The sequence below is a fragment of the Rhinoderma darwinii genome, chromosome 13 (assembly GCF_050947455.1).
Source record: "Rhinoderma darwinii isolate aRhiDar2 chromosome 13, aRhiDar2.hap1, whole genome shotgun sequence".
In the NCBI taxonomy this organism is placed as follows: Eukaryota; Metazoa; Chordata; class Amphibia; order Anura; family Rhinodermatidae; genus Rhinoderma; species Rhinoderma darwinii.
In genome coordinates, this window is record NC_134699.1 from 35,249,758 (window position 1) to 35,276,284 (window position 26,527).

At 43.4% G+C, this 26,527-nt stretch overlaps 1 protein-coding gene across 3 annotated transcripts in view; it reads left to right on the forward strand.

Annotated features, from left to right (window-relative positions):
* The window catches only part of RALY (RALY heterogeneous nuclear ribonucleoprotein), a 156,311-nt gene that overhangs the window by 95,235 nt on the left and 34,549 nt on the right, over positions 1–26,527 (forward strand). The window lies entirely within an intron of this gene.

Below are 26,527 nucleotides of genomic sequence, written 5' to 3' on the forward strand. Positions count from 1 at the left end.
GTTTCGGGGGCCCCGTCCTAGAGATAGGTGCAGGTCCCAGAGGTGGGACCAGCATCTATCTGACATTTATGACATATCCTGTGGATATGTCATAAATGTCTCTGACGGGAAAACCCCTCTAAGGCTAAAGGCTCCAATCTCAGCAAAGAAAGATAAAAACACTAAACTAATCAAGGAACTGACATAGCTAGATAGCTCATGCGCAGCCAACAGAGCTCCCTGGCACTTGTGCCTGTTTGCAGGCAGATGCACATTGCTGAAACAGTCTCCGTTAACCAGCACCTGCGTAGCCGAATGCTCCATCAAGCGCATAACTGCAAACACAGGGACTCAGAACTACTGGTTCTATGGCTTCAGGTCAGCGCAGTATCAAGCATTTGAAAGTTGGATGCTTGAGGAAAAATCCATATTTGACAATATCTAAGTAATTTAAAGTTACCAGCTTGAGATTACAATATAGTATGATGGAAAAAACTAGATATAACAGAACATCATTAGGAGCTTTTGGGTAAAAAAAAATCCAAGGCGGCACAAAAGGCGCAGGGACCGGACTATTGGGATAACATGCACAAGATTAACAGGTATAGAATAGATCAGTAAGGCCCCATGCAAACGGCCGTGCCCATAATTATGGCCCGCGATAGAAACTTGATAGAATAAATTGCAGCTCTATGAAGTGAAATACAGACAATCTGTAGAGTACACACAGGGTGTATCATCTTGTAGAGGATTCATTCATATTTAAATTACTATTTCATTTGCCTTCTCTGCGTATTTACTATGAACGATAACTTTGTGAAAACAGCATTTTAGAAATTTTTGCAGATTTATTAAAAATGAAAAGCTCTATTTTCGCATGGACTGAAGTATTCAGACTCTTTGCTATGACACTTGAAATTTAGGTCTGGGGGGCTCCCATTTCTGTAAATCATCTCTGAAATGTTTCTACACCTTGATTTGAGTCTACATGTGGTAAATTCATTTGATTGGTCATTATTTGGAAAGACACACCCCTGTCTACATAAGGTCTCCCAGCTGACAATGCATATCAGAGCAAAAACCAAGCCATGAAGAGGAAAGAACTGCCTCTAGAGCTCAAAGACAGGATTGTGTGGAGGTACAAAAAAAATCTGCTGCACTGAAAGTTCCAAAGAGCACAGTGGCCTCCATAATTCTTAAGTGGGAGAAGTTTGGAACAACCAGGACTCTTCCTAGAGCTGCCCCCCCCCCCCCCCCACACCAAACTAATTAATCGGGGGAACAGGTCCTTGGTAAAAAAAAAAAAAAAGAAAAAAAAGAGACCAAGAATTCAATATCCTGTCTGCAGATAGGAGAAACCTCCAGATAGTCAACTATCACTGCAGCACTCCACCAATCTGGGCTATATGGCAGAGTGGCCAAAAGAAGCCTTTCCTCAGTAGAGGAGACATGAAAGCCCACCTGGAATTTACAAAAAATCACCTAAAGGACTCCCCGACTGAGAAACAAGATTCTGTGGTCTGATGAAACCAAAATTGAACTTTTTGACCACAATTCTAAGCGTCATGTCTGGAGGAAACCAGGCACTGCTCATCACCTGCCCAATACCATCCCTACAGTGAAGCATGGTGGTGGCAGCATCATGCTGCGTGTGTTTTTCAGTGGCTGTGACAGGGAGACTGGTTGAGGGACAGATGAATGGAGCAAAGTACAGATATATTCTTAATGAAAACTTGATCCAGAGTGATCTGGACCTCAGACTGGGCCGATGGTTCACCTTCCAACAAGACAATGACCCTAAACACACAGCCAAGACAACTCAGGAGTGGCTTGGGCACAACTCTGAATGTCCTTGAGTGGCCCAGCCAGAGGCCTGACTTAAGCCCAATCGAACATCTCTGGAGTGACCTGAAAATGGCTTTCCAATGGCGGTCCCCATCCAACCTGACAGAGCTTAAGAGGTTCTACAGAGAAGAATGGCAGAAAATCCCCAAATCCAGCTGTGCAAACCTTGTGGCATCATACCCGAGATAACTGGAGGCTGTTATTGCTGCCAAAGGTGCTTCAACTAAGTACTGAGTAAAGGGTCTGAAGACCTATGTCAATGCAATATGTTAGTTTTTCCTTTTCAATAAATTATCAAAGACTACGAACATTGAGTTTTTACTTTGTCATTATGGGGTATTAAGTGCAGAATGATGTGCTAAAATAAAAATAAAACCCACATTTTTCCCCAAGGCCTCAACATACCAAAATGTGAAGAAATTCAAAGGGTGTGAAGACTTTCCGAATGCGAGAGAGATATATATATATATATATAAACACATTTTCTAGATTAATATGGGAAAAAATGGATCATAATATATTGGTTATTGGTCCTATAAAAACAGGAGCCATGACACCTGTGTGAACCGAGCCTAATACATGGTCACATTGAGTCTGCCAGAGCGGGAGGCGCTCAATAGAAAATGGTTGTTCCATCATCCAGGAAGCATGTTTAATGCCAATTTGATTATTACATTTATTGCCTAAAATTCTCACTACTATAATTGTGCTTCTTTTATTTTGCAGTGTTTATGATACATATAGTTTCTTAGAGCATTATTTGCTATTTTGATTTTAACGCATACTAATAATACGACTTTTACTAGTGCTTCTAAAGAAAACACGTAATACCAATAAATAGGATTGAGGCAAAATATTGTATGTGTATTATCAATTTAATTTTAATGCATGCTATTAACTGCACAATAATTATTCTTTTTTTTATTGCATGGTGTGTATATGTTTTAATTAGTTCATGTTAATCGAAATGTTCAATAATAATGCTAATTTTATTGCCATTTTCCCACATTGTTAATGCTAATTTTAATGGGCAGTTTTGATATTTTATTATAATATTTTTCATCGTGTGGTATTATTAACTTTATTTCACAGTATTAATTGTTCATTATATAGCATGATACCAAACGCCAATTTTATTCTGTTGTACAAATGCGAAGCTTATTAGGTGGTATTAATTGTATTGTGGAATGTTTATGCTAATGTAATTACATAATAATTGTGCTTATTTTATTGCATGATAAAAATGCTAATTTTACCGCACACTTAAATATTAATAGTATTAGCAGCAATTTTATTTTGTGGTATGAAGTCCCGTCCCCCCCATATTTTAGCTACTATTACTATATGTCACAAATATTTAAATATTAATAGTATAATTATTGTTTGTTTTATTGAACTGTATGAAATTGACTTTGTATTTATACTAATCTTATTGATATAATTAATTACATGATGCCCATAAAAACTGTCAAGTCATATCTGATGTGAGCACTTAAAAGATCACTTTTACAAGGCAATTCTCCTATGCCAAAAAATACATTTGTGATGTATTTGGAAGACGTTAACTGGCGACAAGAAACGTGACATCACACAATGAGGTTATAGAGTTAAATGATAACCTAGTATATGCATTGTGGAAACTTTTCTGATTAATACGACAGGGAGGTTTTCCCAATTTGAAGAGCCCCTTTCCTCTATTAACTCAGTGGGGAAGATTTACTAAGACTGGCATTTCCGTGCACCATCTTTTGGGCTCCACCCCATCGGATATAAAATACAAAAAAATGGATGCTTACCTCACTGCTCCTCCCGTTGGGTCGCTCTCACTGCAGGCCGCGGGTCATACAAGGTCCTGAGGCAGATCCGTGTAAAAGGTTTTCTAGGAGATGGCGTAGATTTCTACTACAATATACAACAGAATTCTGTTGTAAATTCTAATGAATTTGCTGGGTTGTGGTGGCCCCGCCCCTTGTAAGACTTGCCAACTTTTTGAAAAAGTGGAAAGGGCAGCGTAAAAGGCACAAGAGTCGCAATTTTCAATGCCAATTGCGATTTTTCAGCCTTTTTGTGACTTTTGTACAGAGGTTGATAAACTCCCACTATTGTGACCTAATAAGGCATTCAACCATAGGTTGTATAATTCATAAAATTGTTTTTCCATACAGGAAAAATCTCTATGGGAGACCTGCGATTATAAATGGAGTATGGAAATTTGATCCTTATAGTATTGATTTGTTTGGCCTTTCCTATCCAAATTAAGCAGTACCATGTATACTAATATGACTGATACGATTATATGCAAGTGTTATTTGGAGACGTTTATTTTAACACTTTATGATCACTATGGTAATTATTTGGGGGCTGTACAACAATATTTGTGGACTGTATGGTAAAGTTATTTGGGCACCGTATGGTAGTATTTTAGACAGTATGTTATTATTTGGGGACTGTATGACTAATATTTTGGCAAAAAAAAAAACACTACTTTTGAACTTATTTACAGCTTAAAACTGTATGTCTAACTTTGAATACTATTTCCAGTTTACATATATAATCTATAATTAGGGTAGATACAACGAAGAAGCTTTGCAAATAACATTGCGTTGTTTATTTTGTACTGATTCAGAGTTACAGATAACCTAGATTTTCATATCCAATTCAGCCAGCATCAGAGCAGAAATCTCCAAACATTCCTTGCTGTCTCAACATCTGCATGTAGCTTTCTCCAGCACCAATCTACAGACACTGTGCAGTAATCTGGCGAAAGAAACAAAAACAAAAAAAAACTGTCCTATTGCATTAGAAAAATTAATCTAAGCTGATAGGAAATGTCTAACGACAAGGTTGTCGACTGTTTCCAGTGACAACCAGCAGAACTCTGAATGCAGCTTTATTACAGTAAATGATAAATAATACAATATTGTAGGCATAAAAGTTTTTTTATGTTTTATTCCCTGTTCAGACAAAGCAAAATAAAAAAACAACTTCTGCTGATTCCAGTTACCTGACAGCATTGCATTGCGGGAGTGCAGATGACAGCCACAGTTAATCTGCTAATCCACATTAACGTCTGCATATTGCAGATTGACTGCCTACGTGAAAGAACCGGCATTCACTAATCAATGAGTGTAAGTGACGTAGAAACGACACGTAAAATAAAAAAAAATACTGATTTAAATTTTTTTTAAAAATTAAGTAAATTTACAAAATTACTCATGGTCTCACATAGATTTTAACGAAAAAAAAGTGAGTTTCCTTTTAAAATGTAAAACGTAGGCTAGGTTTATATCATGCTTGGGGCGATTGTTCAGCATATAGGCAATTTTCCCAAAAATATTCCAAAATAGATTTTAAAAAAACATATAATTTTGCCATTGGGACAGGAGGGGCCCATCAGGTCTATGTTCCATCCTATTGGCTTTGCTTACCGCAGTTAGTGGTATGAGCTATTTAAATAAACGCTTACGTTATCGGCAAAAGGGATGCTTCTCCCAACAGAATGCAGTACAGGCTCCACAATGGGAATATTGCTCCAACATAGGAATCAGTGAGTGGGTTTATCTTTTACAAGTAATGCGCACAGGTCTAAATAAATATAATGGTATAATAGAATCATTGCAGGCCACGTCTTCTGTAAGACATATCACATAATTAAGCCGTATGGCTAGGAGTGTAATTACCAAATTAACTTGTCTATTAATTATTCAGCAATATCACCACAAAAATACATGGTGAAAGAGTAACAAGACTCATTTCTGTCACCGTGGAAACAGATGAAGCCTGTAGGCCTCACTCCAGCATGGAGATGCAGTTACTATGGAAACCATGAATCAGCCCTATCATTAGTTAATGGGACTGGCATTGTAGTTTACAATATTTTTTTTCCAAAGTGGAGATTAGAGAGAAGGTTAAGCTCAACCTATTGGCCTCCAGAAAGTGTCAGTTCCGAAAAGACGAGTAGTACTAATGTTATTTTCAGACATCTCCATGCAAAGTACTTAATGGGAGAAAAGAGCAGGATACAATAAATGTGCACTTTATGTAATACAATCAGTTTTTACGACTGTTATAGTATGGAGAACAAAGGCAAATGACTGGATTCTGTCAGTAAATATAATCATTGGCTATGGTGTAGCATACTACCGAATTATACCATTATAGCTAGTAAACTTCGAGCACTGATATGTAATATAGCTCTTAGACCAAATAAACAAGGAGTTACACATCATTGGGTTAACAATTTGCCTTCCTGCTATAAACACTGTGCCGAAGTGTATGAAAACAGACACGAATACGAAAACACACACCCATAAAATATATTCAGAAAATCATTGAAAGTGAATAATAGTGGAATAGTGAATACAGTCCAACCTGCCCTTATTCCCTTAGATTAGATACAATCTCAACGACCTTAAACAAGTATATGACCCCCAAATTTTTCTTTATGTAATTAAACCTTAAGGAAAACCTTTCACCTGCCCATACAAGTGCAGCATGTAACAGGCAGGGCTTCACAAACACGGTCTCACTTTATTTTTCCTATCTTATTCGGTTATTTACATATCGGTGCCATTATTTTTGGTGCCCGACATGTAAATAAGCCCCTGAACTGTCAATGGGGCATTTCTATCTAACTAAATGACAAGGGGGCGTGATGTCTTCGCTCTGACACTGTCCAATCAGCTACGGACAGTGTCAGGGCGGCTTGTGCTGTGTTCCCACCCGCGAGAACACAGACTGGTGGTTCTACAGAGAGCGCTCTCAGTCTGTGTGTGTTCTCGCGGGACGGAACACAGTGCAAGTCGCCCTGACACTGTCCGTAGCTGATTGGACAGTGTCAGAGCGAAGACATCACGCCCCCTTGCCATGTACTTTACATGACTGATAGGTGATATTGCAACTAGTTATTTTTTTTTATGTTAAGAAAAGAGGGGTGCTTTGTAGCATGTACAAAGTCCTCAAATTGTTTGATGCATTTCATACATGTTCCTCCGATGTGAATGAGAAGTCAGACAGGCGCATATGTATCAAGAGCTTTAGGCCCCCATGCACACGAACGTATTTTCATCAATCTGTAAATACTGTCTGTAAATATGGATCCGTAGTCATCCGTAATTCATCCGTATATACGGAAGGGTGTACGTAAATACGGTCTGTATTGCATCCGTATTTGATCCGTATATACGAATCCGTAAAAAAAGGACGGAGGCTGCAACGGATGTCACCAACATGTTGCATAGCAACGCTTCCGTAAATACGGACAGTTTACGGATGCACATCCATAGCCGTCCATATTTACGGAAGTGCCCATGGGCTTCTATAAGAGATAGTGCGTGCCGTAATTACGGACAAGAATAGGATCGGTTCTATAATTTTTTCAGCACGAACACACATCAGTAAAAATACTGAAAGGTGTCCGTGGCCAATAAAAATGAATGAGTCCGTAATTACGGATGAATTATACGATCGTGTGCATGGGGCCTAAAACTACATTGTAACAATGTTTTTATAACCAATATTAGTTTGGATAGGGCTGATAAGTTTAAATTAGATATATTGTCCTATATATCTGTAGATCTAAAATTAAAACACACCGCTACCAAAATGTAAGCTATAAAAAGCAGCAGTGGAGGCCGCATGCTGTGCATTTCAAAAATAATGTATTGCAATCATTTTGTCAAGAAAGTTTGCTATTAGCATTAAGTCTGAACTATACATGGGAGAATCAACCGAGTAGCAATAATGTCCTTTAATCCAAAGCTCATTAAGAACTGGTTAGAGTAAAGAGGAAAAGGTAACCATTAGGGGCAGACAGATGTGTAATGAATAGTATGTAGAAATGACTATATCATTTGAAGTCTGACTTGGATCACACACCCCGGCCATCGCTTGCACTTGATGCCATGAACCTGTAGTACTTTTCTAATGCCCCAAAAAAGTTAGGAGCTTCAAAAGGAGAACAGGATACATTACATCCACCAATTATAAAATGTTTTTGATACCTTGCTGACTTTGACAGTGTTTATAGTGACTAAATTAATTGAACAATTTTCATTTGTCATGCTGGGTGCAATATTTTGAGTAACTTTGGCTATGCACATATCAGGGATTTATATTAACAAATGAATAGATGGCCAAATAAATTACATTACAAAGTCCATTGGAAATGTGTATTGGGCAGCCCAATCGTCCCGCAACTTCTGATGTGAACGTGTATCGGACATGGTGGATTTTAACATGCTTGATCATGTGCTGGATGATAAGTGGAGCCCAAGGCGTCTGGCAGCCTACTATCCCCCTCTCCCTAAATTATTGAAAATATATGCGCAGTCCCACTGGTGTTACTAATACAAGGTATTTATGGCAGATGCCCATGATCTGGGCGAGCACCACTTTAAATTATATCCACGTGCGGAGGACGTGGATGCAGCGGATTACTATGGCAAAGCAGCATGGTCATGACCTGCCCAGAAAAGTGCATAGGATGTACTCCCCTCTGTGCACCAACCAGTAGAGTATTTTCATGTAGACATGCAGACAACTCATGACTATGTCACTTGGAAGCTGTAGCCGGTAAAGGATTCAGCTCTTGCCTAGAAAAGATTAATGGGGAGATGTCCAGTATAGAGGCTCAGAGGCTTGTAAAACCTTAGAGCCATGTGGAGTACCCTGAGATAGCTAAAGAACTTCCCATATAGCATAAATGTTATATAGTGCATTACAACGTATACTAAGGACACGGATATTCTCGCCAAACTCATATGCAATCCACGCATATCATGAAGTAGAGATTATTTTAAATTGGTATATACATGTCCCCTAACTATGAGCTGTACATTGTATTGTTGTATTGTGTACGCCTCCTCTCACTGCAGATACATTGCGGGCGCACACTGCACAGATCAATGTCTCTCATTCATCAGTTGAAATCCCATAATTGGGTGATTTAATAATACATTTCTAAAAGCTTTGCCTCTTGTCAGGAAATGATTTTCATTTAACAAGCCATCAGTTCACGAAGTGTTTTTTATGCTTAATTGATGACTGACACATCCAGACTGAGCCCAAAATCTAATCATTTGCCTTCGTTTCTGTCTAATAAATTGCTCATTGTAACAGTTTTAATTTCCTTCTGAAGCAGAACACGGTCACGACAAGGTTGTCACATCCTCGGGTTAACAGTAGCCGTGTATTCCGAGGTCAGCAGATAACATGTCTATAAAAATTGGCCTAATGAGTAAAAATGCAGTAATAATAATTGTGTAATTAAACATTGTACAGAGCATATCTTTATACAGCAGCCATGTGACCTTTTCACGTGACCACTTTTTCCAATTGCAAAAAAAGTCTAAATTTTTAATTTTACTCTTTTGCTTTGAAATGTAAAACTAGAAAGGCACAACACACAAACATACGTACAGGCTACCAATGTAATTACATCTGTCGTTCAAGGTCTAAGTAGATACAATGTTGTTTTGCATGGTGTGCCATTCACATGAGGAGACATCATGTTGCACCAATCTAAGAAGGAGTGACAGCTGTGCTCAAGTCTGCCTTGTACTAGCTCTATCTGTATATAAACCTACACTACACTGTAAACGGCCTACACGCTTTTGGGAATGCTTCCACAAGATTTTGGGGTGTGTGTGGTTAGGTACTAATATTGGATACGAAGGTCAGGCTCGCAATTGCTGCTCCTATTCATCCCAAAGGTGTTCGATGGGTTTGAGGTCAGGGCTCTGTGCAGCTACTGAAGGTCCTACTAGAAGACCCATACCATGTCTTTATGAACCTCGCTTTGTGCACAGGAACACAGTCATACTGGAACAGGAAAGGTCCTTCCCCAAACTGATGCCACAATGTTCTAAACATACAATTTTCAAAAATGTCTTAGTACGCTGTAGCATTAACATTGCCCCTCACTGGAAATAAGGAACCTAGCCCAAATCCTGAAAAACAGCCTCAGACCATTACCTATTCTTCATCAATTTTTACAGTAGGCACTATGTAGTCCGGTAAGTAGCACTCTCCTGACTTCCGCCAAACTCAGATTCATCCATCAGGCTGCCAGATAGTAAAACATAATTTGTCATTCCAGAGAACACGTTTCCACTGCACTAGAGTCCAGTGGTGGCGTGCTTTATGCCACTCCAGCTGACATTTGGCATTGTGCATGGTGATCTTAGGCTTGTGTGCAGCTGCTCAACCACGAATATCCAGTTCATAAAGCTCCTGACGCACAGTTCTTGTGGGATGATGATTAACATGATTAATAGGAGGTGCCCAATCTAGGGCACTCATAAAATAGAATCTCTCATATTCTAAACTAAAAATGAAGATAGTTAACCCCTTAACGCTCAGTGACGTACTATTACGTCATGGAAAGCACCCTGATCGCGCTCCATGACGGAATAGTACGTCTCGGGAGTAACGGCCGTTTCGGCCGTCCTCCCGACACATACAGGAGCTGTGACAGCTGTTGTCTCGTACAGCAGCTGTCACAGCTCCTACAGCGGGGACCGATCGCTGTGTCCCCGCTGATTAACCCCTTAAAAGCCGCGTTCTATAGAGATCGCGGCTTTTTAGGGGTTAAGCTGCCATCACCGGCCTGCTACACGATAGCGGCCGGCGATGGTGACTATGGCAACCGGACACCAAACAATGGCGTCCGGCTATGCCATAGACGGAAGCCTAGTGGGTCCTGACAACGTCAGGACCCACTATGCTTGCTGTCAGTGAGTAGCTGACAGTTCTAATACACTGCACTACGCATGTAGTGCAGTGTATTAGAATAGCGATCAGGGCCTCCTGCCCTCAATTCCCCTAGTGGGACAAAGTAAAAAAGTAAAAATAAGAAAATAAAAGATTTAAAAGTATTAAAAGTAAAAATCCCCCCTTTTCCCTTATCAGTCCTTTATTATTAATAAAAATATATAAACAAACAAATAAACTATACATAATTGGTATCGCCGCGTCCGTAACGGCCTGAACTACAAAATTATTTTGTTATTTATCCCGCGCGGTGAACGCCGTAAAAGAAAATAATAATAAACCGTCCCAGAATCACAATTGTTTGGTCACTTCACCTCCCAAAAAATGGAATAAAAAGAGATCAAAAAGTCGCATGTACCTAAAAATGGTATTGATGAAAACTACAGTTCGTTACGCAAAAAATAAGTCCTCGCACGGCTTTATTGATGGAAAAATAAAAACGTTATGGCACTTAGAATAAGGTTACACAAAAAGTGAATGATTTATTACAAAACTTATTTTATTGTGCAAACGCCATAAGACATAAAAAAACTATAAACATCTGGTATCGCCGTAATCGTATCGCCCCGCAGAATAAAGTGAATATGTCATTTATAGCGCACGGTGAACGCTGTAAAAAAAATAGAATAAAAAAACAATAGTAGAATTGCTGTTTTTTAGTCACCGCGCCACCTAAAAATAGAATAAAAACTGATCAAAAAGCCGCATGCACCCCAAGAAAACTACAATGGATTCCTCAAGGGGTCTAGTTTCCAAATTGGGGTCACTTTTGGGGGGTTTCCAATGTTTTGGCACAAGACCTCTTCAAACCGGACATGGTGCCTAATAAAAAAAGAGGTCTCATAATCCACTAGGTGCTCCTTTGCTTCGGAGGCCGGTGCTTCAGTCCATTACCACACTAGCGCCACATGTGGGATATTTCTCAAAACTGCAGAATCTGGGTAATAAGTATTAAGTTGCGTTTCTCTGATAAATCCTTTTGTGTTGTAAAAAAAATGGTATAAAGAGGATTTTCTGACAAAAAAAAAAATGTAAATTTCACACCTACTTTGCTCTAAATTCCTGTGAAACACCTAAAGGGTTCATAAACTTTCTAAATGCTGTTATGAATACTTTGAGGGGTCCAGTTTCTAAAATGGGGTGTTTGATAGGGGTTTCTAATATATGGGCCCCTCAAAGCAACTTCAGAACTGAACTGGAACCTAAAAAAATAAATAAATGAGGCAATACTTTGCTTCTTACATTATACTGATAATGAGCCGTGCCCACCCCGAGGTGACCCCAGTTTTGACCGTTTGTATAAACGGAGACCCCTATTAGACCGTTTCAGTGCCCGGTTTTCCCAAGCATTCACCCCCGAGACGTGTATTTCTATTGATGAGTCCCTGGTACATTTTAAAGGGAGGGTTCAATTCCGCGAGTACCTGCCGGGTAAGAGGGTAAGGTATGGCGTGAAGATATATAAGCTGCGAGAGTGCATCCGGGTATACCTACAGCTGGCCAACAGGGCGCAGGTCAGGGTCTATGTCACGGGCACAGGGTATGTGGACCTACTAGGCCGCTCCGCCGTAGCGGGGAGGCAGCTGACCAGGTCACAGTCTAAGCAGAAGTAAATGGCAGACAGTATGCTTGGGTACCTGAAATAGTCCGGGCGGTGGCTGTGGCTTCAGCATGGATGGAGGCAGGTGCGGCAAGTGGCGCCAGACGTGGCGGGCAGTATCCTATGACACTTGATGTGGCAGATGGCACTTGACGTGGCATATGGCACTTGACGTGGCAGAAGACACTTGACGTGGCAGATGGCACTTGACGTGGCAAAATACACTTGACGTGGCAAAAGACACTTGACGTGGCAGATGGCACTTGACGTGGCAGAAGACACTTGACGTGGCAAAAGACACTTGACGTGGCAGAAGACACTTGACGTGGCAGAAGACACTTGACGTGGCAGATGGCACTTGACGTGGCAGATGGCACTTGACGTGGCAGAAGACACTTGAACGCGGGTAGGCACAGGAACAACACGGAATACAGGAACGGTAACAGGGCACGGGTAACAGCTGGAAAGGGAGACACTACGGAACCATTTGCGAGACAGACTGGGAAAGACTAACAACGCTCAGGCAAGGATTAGAAGGCCAGGGGGCCTTCTTATAGACCAGGAAATCGTGGCAGTTGATGGTGATGACGATTTCCTAATTGCGCGCGCTGGCCCTTTAAGGCCGGGCGCGAGCGTGCGCTCGCACCCTATGGGATCCAGCCGAACGGAGCGGAAGTGAGCGCTCCTAGGAGGGAGACGGAGGCCAGCGCTCACAGATCCATGGCTGCAGGCGTCGGGAGGTGAGTAAACCCGACGGCCCGCGGCCATGGGCGCTACAGTATCCCCCCTCTTACGCCCCCTCTTCTCGGGGCCAGAGTGAGAGAGGAACTTTTTAATAAGAGCAGGAGCACTGAGGTTCTCTTCTGGCTCCCAGGACCTCTCCTCAGGACCAAACCCTCTCCAGTCCACCAAATAGAAAGTCCTTCCTCCTACTCTCTTGCGGTCCAGGATCTCCTTTACCTCAAATACATCAGAAGGACCGCTGGGAGCAACTGTGGAGCTAGAGGTCTTGCTGTAGCGGTTCAGGACCACTGGTTTCAGGAGGGACACATGGAAGGAGTTAGGGATTCTGAGGGTAGGAGGCAGCCGCAGCTTATAGGAGACAGGGTTAATTTGTTGCAGGACCTCGAAAGGACCAAGGAACCTGGGAGCGAACTTGTATGAGGGCACCCTCAAGCGAATGTTCCGAGAGGACAGCCAGACTTTAGTCCCCGGAAGATACTGAGGCGGCTCTCTTCTCCTAGTATGTGCCTTTCGCTTCATGCGTTCGACCGCCAGCAAAATAGAGGACCGGGTCTGTTGCCAGATTTGCAGGAAGTCCCCATATGCAGAGTCAGCAGCGGGTACCTGAGATGAAGTCGACACAGGAAGAGGGACTCTGGGATGTTGACTGTACACGATGTGAAACGGAGTGGAAGTGGTGGACTCACTTGTGTGGTTGTTGTATGAGAACTCCGCCCATGGAAGAAGCTGTACCCAGTTATCATGCTGTGAAGAGATGAAGTGGCGGAGGTAATTTTCCATGACCTGGTTGATCCTCTCAACTTGCCCATTGGACTGGGGGTGATAGGCAGAGGAAAAGTCCAAACTCACATCCAGGTGGTTACAGAGGGCTCGCCAGAACTTGGAGATAAACTGAACCCCCCGGTCGGACACAATGTGAAGAGGCAAGCCATGCAAGCGAAAGATGTGCAGAATGAAGAGACTTGCCAGTCGAGGAGCAGAGGGTAGGCCGGTCAGCGGGATAAAATGTGCCATCTTAGAGAACCGGTCCACCACCACCCAGATGGTGTTGCATCCTGCTGAGAGAGGAAGGTCCGTGACGAAGTCCATAGCAATGTGCTGCCAGGGGGCACTGGGTACAGGCAGGGGTTGAAGCAGGCCGGCAGGCTTGCTGTGAGTCACTTTGTTGGAGGCACACACCGTGCAAGCAGAGACAAAGTCCAGAACATCCTTAGGTAGCGTGGGCTACCAGAAGTGACGAGCGACCAGGTCTTGGGTTTTACGGACACCAGCGTGCCCAGCCAGTTTAGAACAGTGTCCCCAGCGGAGAATTCTTTTTCGGTCTGCCAACCGAACAAAAGTTCTCCCCGGAGGGATATCTCTAAGCTGCAGAGGACTGGCGGTGACAACGCTGGATGGGTCTATGATCGTCTGAAGGGACTCCACCGTGTCTTCCGTCTCAAATGATCTGGACAGGGCATCGGCCCTCACATTCTTGTCAGCGGGACGGTAGTGGAGCAGAAATTGGAAACGGGTGAAGAACAGTGACCACCTGGCTTGACAGGGATTCAGTCGTTGAGCAGACTGAAGGTAAGTAAGATTCTTGTGGTCGGTGAAGATCAGGATGGGGTGAGCAGCGCCCTCCAGAAGGTGTCTCCACTCCTCCAGGGCCAATTTGATAGCCAGTAGCTCCCGATCTCCAATGGAATAGTTGCGCTCAGCAGAGGAAAACAGTCTTGAGTAGTAGCCACATACTACTGCCTTTCCTTTGGAGCTCCTCTGGAACAGAAGTGCGCCTGCACCAACAGAGGAAGCGTCCACTTCCAGTGAAAACTGCCGAGATACGTCAGGGTGATGGAGGATTGAAGCTGAGGTGAAGGCTTTCTTGAGGCTAATGAATGCGGACTCTGCCTCTGGAGTCCACACCTTGGCGTTCACACCCTTCTTGGTAAGGGTAGAGATGGGGGCCGTCAGAGAAGAAAAGTTCGGAATAAACTGCCGGTAGAAGTTGGCGAAACCCAGGAACCGCTGTATGGCCCTTAGGCCTTGAGGACGTGGCCATTCCAGGACAGACTTTAGCTTCTCAGGGTCCATCTTAAGGCCTTGATCCGAGATGACATAGCCCAGGAAGGGCAAAGAACTCTTTTCAAAGGTGCATTTCTCTAACTTGGCATACAAGCGATTCTCTCTTAGTCGCAGAAGAACTTGACGAACATGCCTCCGATGGGTCATCAGATCTGGGGAGAAAATTAGAATATCATCGAGATAAACTACAACACACGTATAGAGGAGATCTCGGAAGATGTCATTAACGAACTCCTGAAATACTGCGGGAGCGTTACACAGTCCGAAGGGCACCACTCGGTATTCGTAGTGCCCATCGCGGGTGTTAAATGCCGTCTTCCATTCGGCACCCCGGCGAATCCGGATTAGATTATAGGCCCCCCGCAGATCTAGCTTGGAAAAAAATTTGGCTCCTCGTATGCGATCATACAGCTCGGAAATGAGTGGCAACGGGTACTTGTTCTTGACCGTGATCTGATTGAGACCACGGTAATCAATGCAGGGTCGGAGAGATCCATCTCTCTTTTTAACGAAGAAGAATCCTGCCCCGGCCGGGGAGGAAGATTTTCGAATAAAACCCCTCTCCAAGTTCTCCTTGATATAGGCTGACATCGATAAAGTCTCTGGCAAGGAGAGAGGATATACTCGTCCACGGGGAAGAGAAGCATTGGGAACCAGTTCAATGGGACAGTCGTAATTCCGATGTGGAGGCAACGTCTCAGCCTCTCGTTTGCAAAAGACATCCGCAAAACTGGCATACTGAGAAGGTAGATCGGAGAGTGACTGAGGCAGAGGAGGCACAACAGGACGGACTTGTGACAGGCAATGGCTATGGCATCTGGAACCCCATTGAAGAACTTCTCCAGGACTCCAGTCGAGAGTCGGGGCGTGTAGACGGAGCCATGGCAGACCCAGCAGGATAGGATTGATAGCCTTGGGTAGTACCAGGAAGGAGATCTGTTCCGAGTGAAGAGCTCCGACCCGTAGTGTCAACGGCTCAGTGATGAGCATGATCGGATCAGGCAACGGTAGACCATTCACAGAAGCAACTGCCAGGGGTCTCTCCAGACGGACTGTGGGTAGTTGAAACCGGTCCACTAGATCCTGGTGGATAAAATTAGCAGCCTCTCCAGAGTCAAGATAGTCGGAGGAAGTATGTGATGCCTGTCCGGTGACGATGGCCACAGGTATCGACAATTTGGAAGAGGTTTTAACGTTTGGAGACGTTCCACCTAGAGTTGCCTCTCCAATCAACCCTAGGTACTGGAGTTTCCCGGTTTCTGTGAGCATTGGCGCACAAAATGACCCTTGAGGCCACAGTACATACAAAGTCCAGAGGAGCGTCTGCGCTGCTTCTCCTGTTCAGATAACCGGACTCTGTCTACCTGCATGGGTTCCTCAGGTAGCGCACTAGGAGTAAACAATAGTGGTCTCTGGGCAGAGGGTGCTGGTCTGTGGGCCCGGCTCTCCTGACGAACCTCTTGAGAGCGCTCCCGGATTCACATGTCAACCCGGGTGGCTAACAGGAAGAGGGCATCCAAGGTAGAAGGAAGGTCGCGGGCTGCCAGTTCGTCCTTGATGTGAGAGGACAGTCCCTGCCAGAAGGTCGCCACCAGTGCCTCATTGTTCCATGCCAGCTCGGCTGCTAAGGTACGGAAGGAGATAGCATACTCCCCTACTGTGGAGCTCTCTTGCTTGAGGGTCATCAGAGTGGCTGCGGCAGAGGATGTTCGACCCGGCTCCTCGAACACGGCACGAAAGGACTGCAGGAACAAGGCTAGGTCCGCGGATACAGGTCCTTGTTGCTCCAAGATTGGGTTTGCCCATGCGAGGGCCTTGCCAGTGAGGAGGGAGATAATAAATGCCACTTTGGCCTCCTCGGAGGGGAAGAGATGAGGCCGTAGCCTAAAATGCACTGTGCATTGGTTGAGAAATCCTCTACATGCTCTGGGGTCACCGTCGTAGCGAGGAGGAAGAGGCAGAGGAACTGAGGATCCGGAACAAACAGGGGGAGCAACAGGCAGTGGCACGGCAACAGCTTCAGGGGGAAGAACCGGGGGTTGAACAGCGAGTAGATCCAGGCGGACCAGGATAGAATTCACCGCCTCAAGGAGTTGATCCTGACATGTGCGGAGGTCCTGCATCTCTGTCTGAATCTTCTGTACTGGGGTCTTGGGCTGGCCAGCGGGTTCCATGGCCTGAGCGTACTGTCACGGGCACAGGGTATGTGGACCCACTAGGCCGCTCCGCCGTAGAGGGGAGGCAGCTGACCAGGTCACAGTCTAAGCAGAAGTAAATGGCAGACAGTATGCTTGGGTACCTGAAATAGTCCGGGCGGTGGCTGTGGCTTCAGCACGGATGGAGGCAGGTGCGGCAAGTGGCGCCAGACGTGGCGGGCAGTATCCGATGACACTTGACGTGGCAGATGGCACTTTACGTGGCAGAAGACACTTGACGTGGCAGAAGACACTTGACGTGGCAGAAGACACTTGACGTGGCAGATGGCACTTGACGTGGTAGAAGACACTTGACGTGGCAGAAGACACTACGGAACCATTTGCGAGACAGACTGGGAAAAGACTAACAACGCTCAGGCAAGGATTAGAAGGCCAGGGGCCTTCTTATAGACCAGGAAATCGTGGCAGTTGATGGTGATGACGATTTCCTAATTGCGCGCGCTGGCCCTTTAAGGCCGGGCGCGAACGTGCACCCTACGGGATCCAGCCGAACGGAGCGGAAGTGATTGCTGGCATCTCCTAGGAGGGAGACGGAGGCCAGCGCTCACAGATCCATGGCTGCGGGCGTCGGGAGGTGAGTAAACCCGACGGCCCGCGGCCATGGCGCTACAGTCTATAGTTCGTATAGTGTACTTGTGGCAGCTCGGACAGTAGCAATGACAGGCTCGGCTGGTACTAGGCAGCAGGCAGACGTCAGGCGTGGTGTAGCAGGACAGGTGAGGAATACAGCACAGCATGACTACAGCTCAGAACAGCACTTGACCAGGTAGCACGGGACACCGGATGCAGGTACAGGAACGGGGAACACTGGGAACTGGGAAACACTAGGAGACCATTTGCTTAGACAAACTTAGGGTACGACAACAACACACAGGCATGGGAAAAGGGGAGCAGTCAGGTCATGTGTTAGCAGAGCCCAACTCTAAAGGCCCTGTTCACAAAGTTTTTTTTACACTTTTTTTTGCCGCGGAAAACGCGCCAAAAAACGGCCCAAAACGCCTCCCATTGATTTCAAACTCGGGGGACGCTACGTCGCAGGTTGGAAGCCAAAAAATAGATTTTAAAATTGGGAATTCCATATCACCCCTGTGCCTTACTCAATTTCAAGGTTTTTAAACTAATCCTGGGTGGTTTTCTTATCCAAATTAGGGTGTTGATCAATATGAATGTATTAACCATCTCCCTAGTATGGTTAAACTCTAAGCAGCTGTGGCAAAATGACGATTTTGACCAATGAGAACCTATCCACCATTCCCAAAGCCATTTTAATCTATACTGTCACGTTCTGTGGGTATGTGGTTCCACTGGGCTGTACCGCAGCGGCACAGAAGCTGGCCAAACAGAGTACCAAGTCAATGTCTATAGTACGAGTAAGGGTACCTGTGGTAGTTCAGACAGTAGCGATGGTTAGGCTGGGATGGGACCTTGGCAGCAGGCAGACACCAGGCGAGATGCAGCACAGCAGACATGATCGGTGGCACAACATGACTCCAACTCTCTAAGGCACAGGAACAAGGTAGCATGGGATACAGGATACAGGTAACAGGAACGGGAACACTGGGAACTGGAAAACACTAAGGAACCATTTGCAAGGACTGACACGGGTAACCACAACAAAGCTCAGGCAATGAAGGAACTGGCAGGGCCCTCTCATAGTCCAGGGTGAGTCTGGGGTAATTACTAATTTTTTACCCTACGGGACACAGCAGAGCGAAGCGGAAGTGAACGCTGGTGTCTCCTGAGGAGGAGACGCAGGCCAGCGCTCACAGATCCATGACTGCGGCCGTCGGGGGGGGGGGGGTGAGTAATCCCGTCGGTTCGTGGCCATGGGTGTTACATATATATTGACTTTACCCCTTAGTTTTACCAACAGAGGCAATATATTAAGAGGGACAATCCTGTATATTTTTTAGAAACGTTTATGCCCAGGTATTTAAAACTTCCTCCGGATGTTGCCTTGACCAAACCCATATCTTCACTAATATCATTGTAGAGAGGTAAAGTTATAGATTTATTTGTATTAATTTCAAGTCCCGAGAGCGATTGTGTTCCCACAGCATTTGAAGAACCTTTTGCATAAATAAAACATCATCTTTCCTAATATATACCAACAGATCATCCGCATACAGTGATAGTTTTTACCATCAACATAGTGCCCTGATATAATACTTTAACCCATTTAATAAAGCTCTGAGGACATCCAAATTTATGTATGACTTTTCACAGCAAACTGTCAAAAGCTTGTAGGGGCAGCCAATTACAGTATGGAGTGACCCTCCCCTGCATCCCCTCCTAGCTGTATATTAAAAAGCCGCTTTAAGTTGTATGCCATCGACTTGTCAGTCATAAAACCTTTTTGGTCGTTGTGGATAATAGATTTGATGACCTTTACCAAACGAGTGGCCAATACTCTGGCCACTAGCTTTACATCTGCATTAAATTAGGGATATTGGTCTACAGTATAAGACCCGGTTTTACATGGATGCTTTTCGGGCTTCAGTACTACAGTTATTATAGCCTCTCTCCATGACAAGGAGGGTGGATTAGTTTTAAAAGTGGTTTGGAATATGGTTTGAAAATAGGGTAGTATAATAGTATAGTGATGCTTCCAAATTTAAAACGATATTCCATCTAACCCCGGCGATTTTTTCGAAGGGGCTGTGGATAGTCCCTCACCAAGTTCTTTTAGTTCAATTTCGGCCCCTAGTAATTGCGCCTGTCCTACTGAAAGACCAGGAGAATTAAATCTGCAATTCAATCTGCAGAAGCGACAAGCCTTCTTTACTGTGAATCTGAGGAATAGTCTACCGCAGGAGCTGGTCACAGTAGCTACAGTAGATGGCTTTAAAAAATGCTTAGATAATTTCCTAGAACAAAAAAATATCCGCTCCTATGTGAATGTGTATCATTTTTGTTTTATCCCTTCCCTTATTCCTATCCCTTGTTTGAACTTGATGGACATATGTCTTTTTTTCAATCATACTAACTATGTAACTGCTTTTCCGCTTTTTTTCCCCCCAAGAACGGTTTATATTCCAACATAGCTTTTTTCAGCCTACCCAATGTCTCAGATCCTCCCCCGAGAGACATGTTCTGCTTCCCTCATCATCACTCATCCTAATTTCCTCTTCTTCCCATATTTGTGCTTTTTTAACATCTTGTATATTTTCGTAATAAACCCCACTAACAAATGCCTTAAACGAATCCCAGATTATATGTTCTGATGCTATTCCATGCTTCTCCCTTAGGAAGTATTCCATCTCTTTTTTTGATTTAGAAAAAATGAATAGAGGCAACTAGGAGGGATTTGTTTTTTACACTCTACCACTGGGACATCCAGTAGATATGATCTCTACCTCCACTGGGGTATGATCTGAAACTCCTCACACCTCATATTTTACCCTTTTAAACAGAGTTACCGTACCGTTGTTCGCCAGGACCAGATCCATGATAGTGAATTAAATAAACTGGAAAAGCTTGAGTATACCCGTGCATTTGGGTTGTGGTCACACCACATGTCTACCCAGCCCAACTCTTGAATCAGCCTTGCAAATGAATAACAGTTGACCTATGACTATTTTTTCTGTTAGTGCATATATCTATTTTACGGTCTAATACATTAGTGAAATCACCCAACAATAATACTGGGCATTCTATATATTGGCAGGACCAAGTATAGACGTCTAACAGTACTTTAGACAAAAAGGGTGGCGGAATATAAAGTGCAATAATAATAAATTTTTTCCCTTGGGGGCCGATGAGCCATAGTGATCTTTGATTTCAACCAGTGGAGTAAGATGAAAGCTGCATTACACAGCCGTCACCCACTAAGTATGGAGCGAGCTCAGCCTGTGAGCCCGCTCCATAGTTCCCTTTAATGCTTATCACATGCAGTTACATGATAATGGGTTAAGGGGTTGATAGACAATCTCGATCTCGTGTTAAAAATGTTGCACAAAATAGGATTTGGCGCAATGCCCTGAGCTCTAGCTTGAAACTATTCTCTATGCGCCCTCTCCACCATAAAGATATTTGATAACTCTTCTGCTCCAAATGTTTCTGTAGCCTGATTGGTAATAAATTCTGAGAAGTTGCTTCCTTCCGATCCTTCTGGAAATCCCACTAGTCTAACATTTGCTCTGCGGGATCTGTCCTCCACTTCAGTTAATTTGTTAGTAAGATCATTGATAGTTTCTTTAACAACCTTCACTTCTTCGACCATAGTGTTTAGAATGTCCTCCGTTGCGTTTATCCTGGTTTCAGCCACATCCATGCGGTCTCTGATTTTATGCATATCCGTTCTTAAATAATTTTCAGATTTCACTTTAGCAATTTGACGTGTTAAGTCTGCTAAAGCAGCATTTGTTTAGTATTTGATTTAGTATCACATTATCCACTACATGGCCTTGTTTAATTAACAAAAAAGACAGTTGATGGTCACTAGCGGACGATCCATGAGAAGCTGAGTCATCACTACTAGCGCTTATTCAGACGAGTGTGTAAGCTGCCCGAGTGACGTTCGTTCGCCACACGGACGCATGTATTTCAATGGGGCTGTTCACATAGGCCATTATTTTAACGGACGTGTGAAGGGTCTGTGGAAAAATAGAACAAATAGGACATGTCCTATTTTCGTCCATTTTCATGGATCCCACACTAAAGTTTTTCACCTCGTGTGAAACTGCCCCTACGCAATTCTTGAGGAGAACTGCTGATCATTGTTCGCTTTTCCTAGGGTGAAACAGAAGGGTAACAAGGTATTTCCCTATTATATATTGATCTCTCGGTGTTGTAGATATAGTAGAAGGAGATTTGTATTAAGTAGCTCAAGTATTTTTTTTTTTAACCCCGACATTTGATGTATACTCACGTCATAGCCGGGTAGGGGGAAGTATAGAACGTGCTCATGGGCTGAGCCCGCTCCATACAATGCAGGTGTCGGCTGTACGACAAACCCGATACTTCATTATAACGAGCGGTATCGCGCTCGAGTGCGATCCCACTCGTTTAACCCTTTAGATGCCACGGTCAATAGCGACCGCGGCATTTAGAGCGTTAGAAAGAGGGGGACGACCACCCTCTGATAGCCTATCACCCCCCCACCAATGCGTTCGCAGGGTGCCGATGGTTGTCATGGCAGCCTGGGGGCCTAATGAAGGCCCCCAGGTCTGCCATCTTTGTGCTCATATTAAGCCCTGCTTCATTTTCGACCAAAACAATGATTTTTTTTCCATTTACTATTACATTATATGGTACAATAACTGATGCCATGAAAAACGACAACTCGTTATCTGAAAAATAGCTGCGGCGGGAAGGGGTTAAGCTCCTTGTTATTACATTCTCCGCATGGCACAATGACCTGTAAATGTATGGTCTTTAGCCCCCTTGGATATACCACCAGAATTCTTATTATATTCAGTACCACTGACATTTTCTTTTTCTTTTACATTTTCCTCCTCCCCCTTTCCACTCATCTGCGTCTACCCAATAACAGAGAGTTTCGTATTAGTAATATGTAGATAAGGAAAGGATATCAATTTTAATGTTCTTAGATACACATTATATTCGCTTACTTTTCTCCCACTTTTGGGCCCCTGCCTGAGAGGAATGGGAAAGCAACAGAGAATAAATGAATGGTTCAGCAGTGGCAGAGGAGCTAGGAAAAAAAAAAGTAGCTGTATTCAGCTGTAATCAATGTCCAGCAAGCAGCAAATTCCCCAGGGTCTGACAGCGGGAGGATCGATAGTAGAGTAGCAGTAGGGAGAAGAGGGCTGTTGTAGCCCGTTTAGCAGTGCCATGCCATTCAACGATTGACAAGGTGCTCCTAAGTCCAGCACAAGTAACCCCCAGCTGAGCATTCTTGGTGGCTTAAAACTGGTTTCTCCGCTTGGAGGCAGGGCGGAGGGAAGTGGTGGCGGGGAGCATCAATGTTCTACCGTGTTCGTCGGGCAGAGTGATGACAGAGCAGAGCTGCAAAAACAGTTCAGGTTGCTCATATACGTGGGAATCCTCCAGAACCTTCGCCTCAGATGAGCTCTGGCAGGACATTCAGCGCGGCTCAGTACCTTGGTCCCTGTATGGAGGTAGAGCGGTGGAGCAACATCAGCAAATGTCCTCACGCTCCTGCAATTACTTGTTGTATTGCTCATAAATGTGGGTCTGACCTGATGTTAGGTCACTGTTAGTGGCAAGGATACAAATCAATAAAGTTATTCAAGAAAGGGACTGCAGGTTGTGTAGGAAACATTAATAAGATACTGAGATTATCAAGTACTGGTTGTACTTAATCTTCCAGAAAGTCTAAACAGGAACTGATGTTATGAATACCAGCCAAATTATTTTTCTATACGACAGAAGCAGATTTTATATTTAAACAGACGTTGACAATTTCCCCAGTCTGAATTGCTCACAGTTAGTCCGACAAGTGGCTCAAAAGATGATTCACATGCCTACAAAAGGTGACTAGTTACATAAGGTAACTACAATCTTTAACAAGCCCATAAAGAAACAAATTCTAGGCCCACCGCATTTTGGTAATTTAGTGCTAAGTGGCGATAATAGTTTTACATTACATAAGTCATTTTTAATATAGCAGACAAGCTCCCCAATATCCCCTGGCTCTGTTCCGCAGTATGGGGACTGCAATGAAGCAATACTTGCAGTGTGATAACTTTTGGGTCATACAGCAGTATCAAGCAGCACACTCTAAGTTGCTACAGGAGGATAAATATTCCCAATAGGATGCAATAGTCAACACAATCCAAAAATCTCAAATTCTTACAAAAATATACAAAAAAACCTGTTGGTGAATCATGGAAATGTCTGGTTTCTCCAGTGTTTAAGCCGATTGGCAATAGAAACATAAAGGTTCCAACCTTGGGATCAACTGAACAAGACATTCACTCTAGAACTATAGCACAGAAACACTTCTGCTATAACTGCTCACCTAAGAACCACGGGACATCGGGGTATTAATCCCTAATAATAAGGTTTGATTTTTGCAGGTCGAATAGAAATGGAGTTTCTCACAGTAAACTTAAAAGATAAAAAAAATCTTTTTGCTCCTCTTTATTATGTAGTGGTAGTTCTATTAACATATAGTTACATAGTTCGTACGGTTGAAAAAAAGACGTGTCCATAAAGTTCAACCAAGGGAAGGGAAAAACTTCTAGACATTGACATAGGAGCTAATATTGATTTGTTCTAGAAAATTATCTAAGCCTTTTTAAAGTCATCTACTGTCCCTGCTGTGACCGGCTCCTGCGGTGACTATTTCATAGATTTACAGTTCTCACAGTAAAGAAGGCCTGTCGTCTCTGCATATTGAACCTTTTTTTCTCCAGACGGAGGGAGTACCCCCTTGTTTTATGAGGGGGTTTTACATGGAACAGGATTTCACCATATTTTTTGTATGTGCCATTAATAAGTTAATCTTGTCCCCCCTTAAAGGCTAAATACTAAAAGATTTAATTATTTTAATCTTTCCTCATAATTTAGATTCGCCATGCCGCTTATTAGCTTCGTTGCTCTTCTTTCTATTTTTTCCAACTCCAGGGCATCCTTTCTATGAACTCGAGCCAAGAACTGAACTGTATATTCTAGATGAGGTCTCACTAATGCTTTGTAAAGTGGTAATATTACATCCCTGTCCCGCGAGTCCATGCCTTTTTTAATACACGACAATATCTTGCTGGCCTTTGAAGCAGCTGATTGACATTGCATGCTGTTATTTAGTTTATGATTTACAAGTACACCCAGATCCTTCTCAACAAGTGACTCCCCCAGTGTAGCTCCTCCTAGGACATATGATGCATGTAGGTTGTTGTTACCCAGATGCATAACTTTACATTTATCTACATTAAATTTCAATTTGCCACGTGGATGCCCAAACACTTTGTGTGTTCAAATCAGCTTGCATTTCACGAACATCTTCCAAAGACTGAACTATATTACATAGCTTGGTGTCATCTGCAAAAATAGAGATAGTGCTATTAATCCCATCCTCTATATCATTAATAAATAAGTTGAATAATAGTGGTCCCAGCACTGAACCCTGGGGTACACCACTTCTAACCGGGGACCATTCAGAGTAGGAATCATTGACCACAACTCTCTAGATACGGTCCTTGAGCCAATTCTCAATCTAATTACAAACTATACTTTCTAAACCTATAGTCCTTAATTTACCCATTAGATGTCTATGAGGGACAGTGTCAAATGCCTTTGCAAAGTCCAAAAACACTATATCCACAGCAGCCCCTCTGTCTAGGCTTCTGCTCACCTCTTCATAAAAACAAAATCAGGTTGGTTTGACAACTTCTGTCCTTAGTAAAACCATGCTGGCTGTCACTTATAATACTATTTTTTGTCACATAATTCTGTATATAGGCCCTCAATAGCCATTCAAACATTTTCCCCACGATGGATGTTAAGCTTACTGGTCTATAATTACCCGGGGAAGATCTAGAGCCCTTTTAGACATTACCATATTATATTATGCATCTAACTAATATATACTAGTATGTACATAGAATAATAGGACATTGCTCATCCAAAATTTGTATAAAGTGCTGCCTTATCTAAGGAGTTACATTTGTAATCCAGAAGGGTGTTAGTCCATATTCTTTGGGATTGGATCCCAGCAGAGGGGTGCAGGTTTCAACAGGCCCTAAAGGGCGCAGAACACTTGTGTATTTTAACCCCCACAAATAGTATTTTTTATGAACTTTTTTGTCAACAAGCTCCTGGGATTTGTCAATCCCTGCAAATTATGTCAATGTGTAGTGATGCAGGATAATTCAATCTTCTAAAACATCTCACTAATTGTCTTATAAAAGCCTGAAGAGTATGACATGTTTATTTAAACTTCCAGTTATCGCTTTATAAACAATGTAAGCAGCCATGCATGCACCATACAGTGTAGTAGAAGTGACATCTCTCAAATTTGCTTCTGTTACATTGATAGATGAATACATGAATGCCGCATGGCAAATGTATTAATGTGGTATTGAGACGTTACACAGGAAGTTGTTGTAAACCATATCACATACACGTTTTGTAACATATACTGCTTAAAGGGTTTGTCCACTACCGGACAACTGATGACCTATCCACCGGAGAGGTCATCACTATATCATCGGTGCGGGTCCGACACCCGCACCGATCAGCCGCTCTGGTGGACTGCGGGCACTGGATGTTATTGTCCATTATGCGATGTACGGAGCCGGAAGCAGTTGGATCCGTACATAGCATAGTCGCCGTGCTGCAGAACTGCAGCTCTGCTCCTATTCACTTGAGGCAGCCGCAA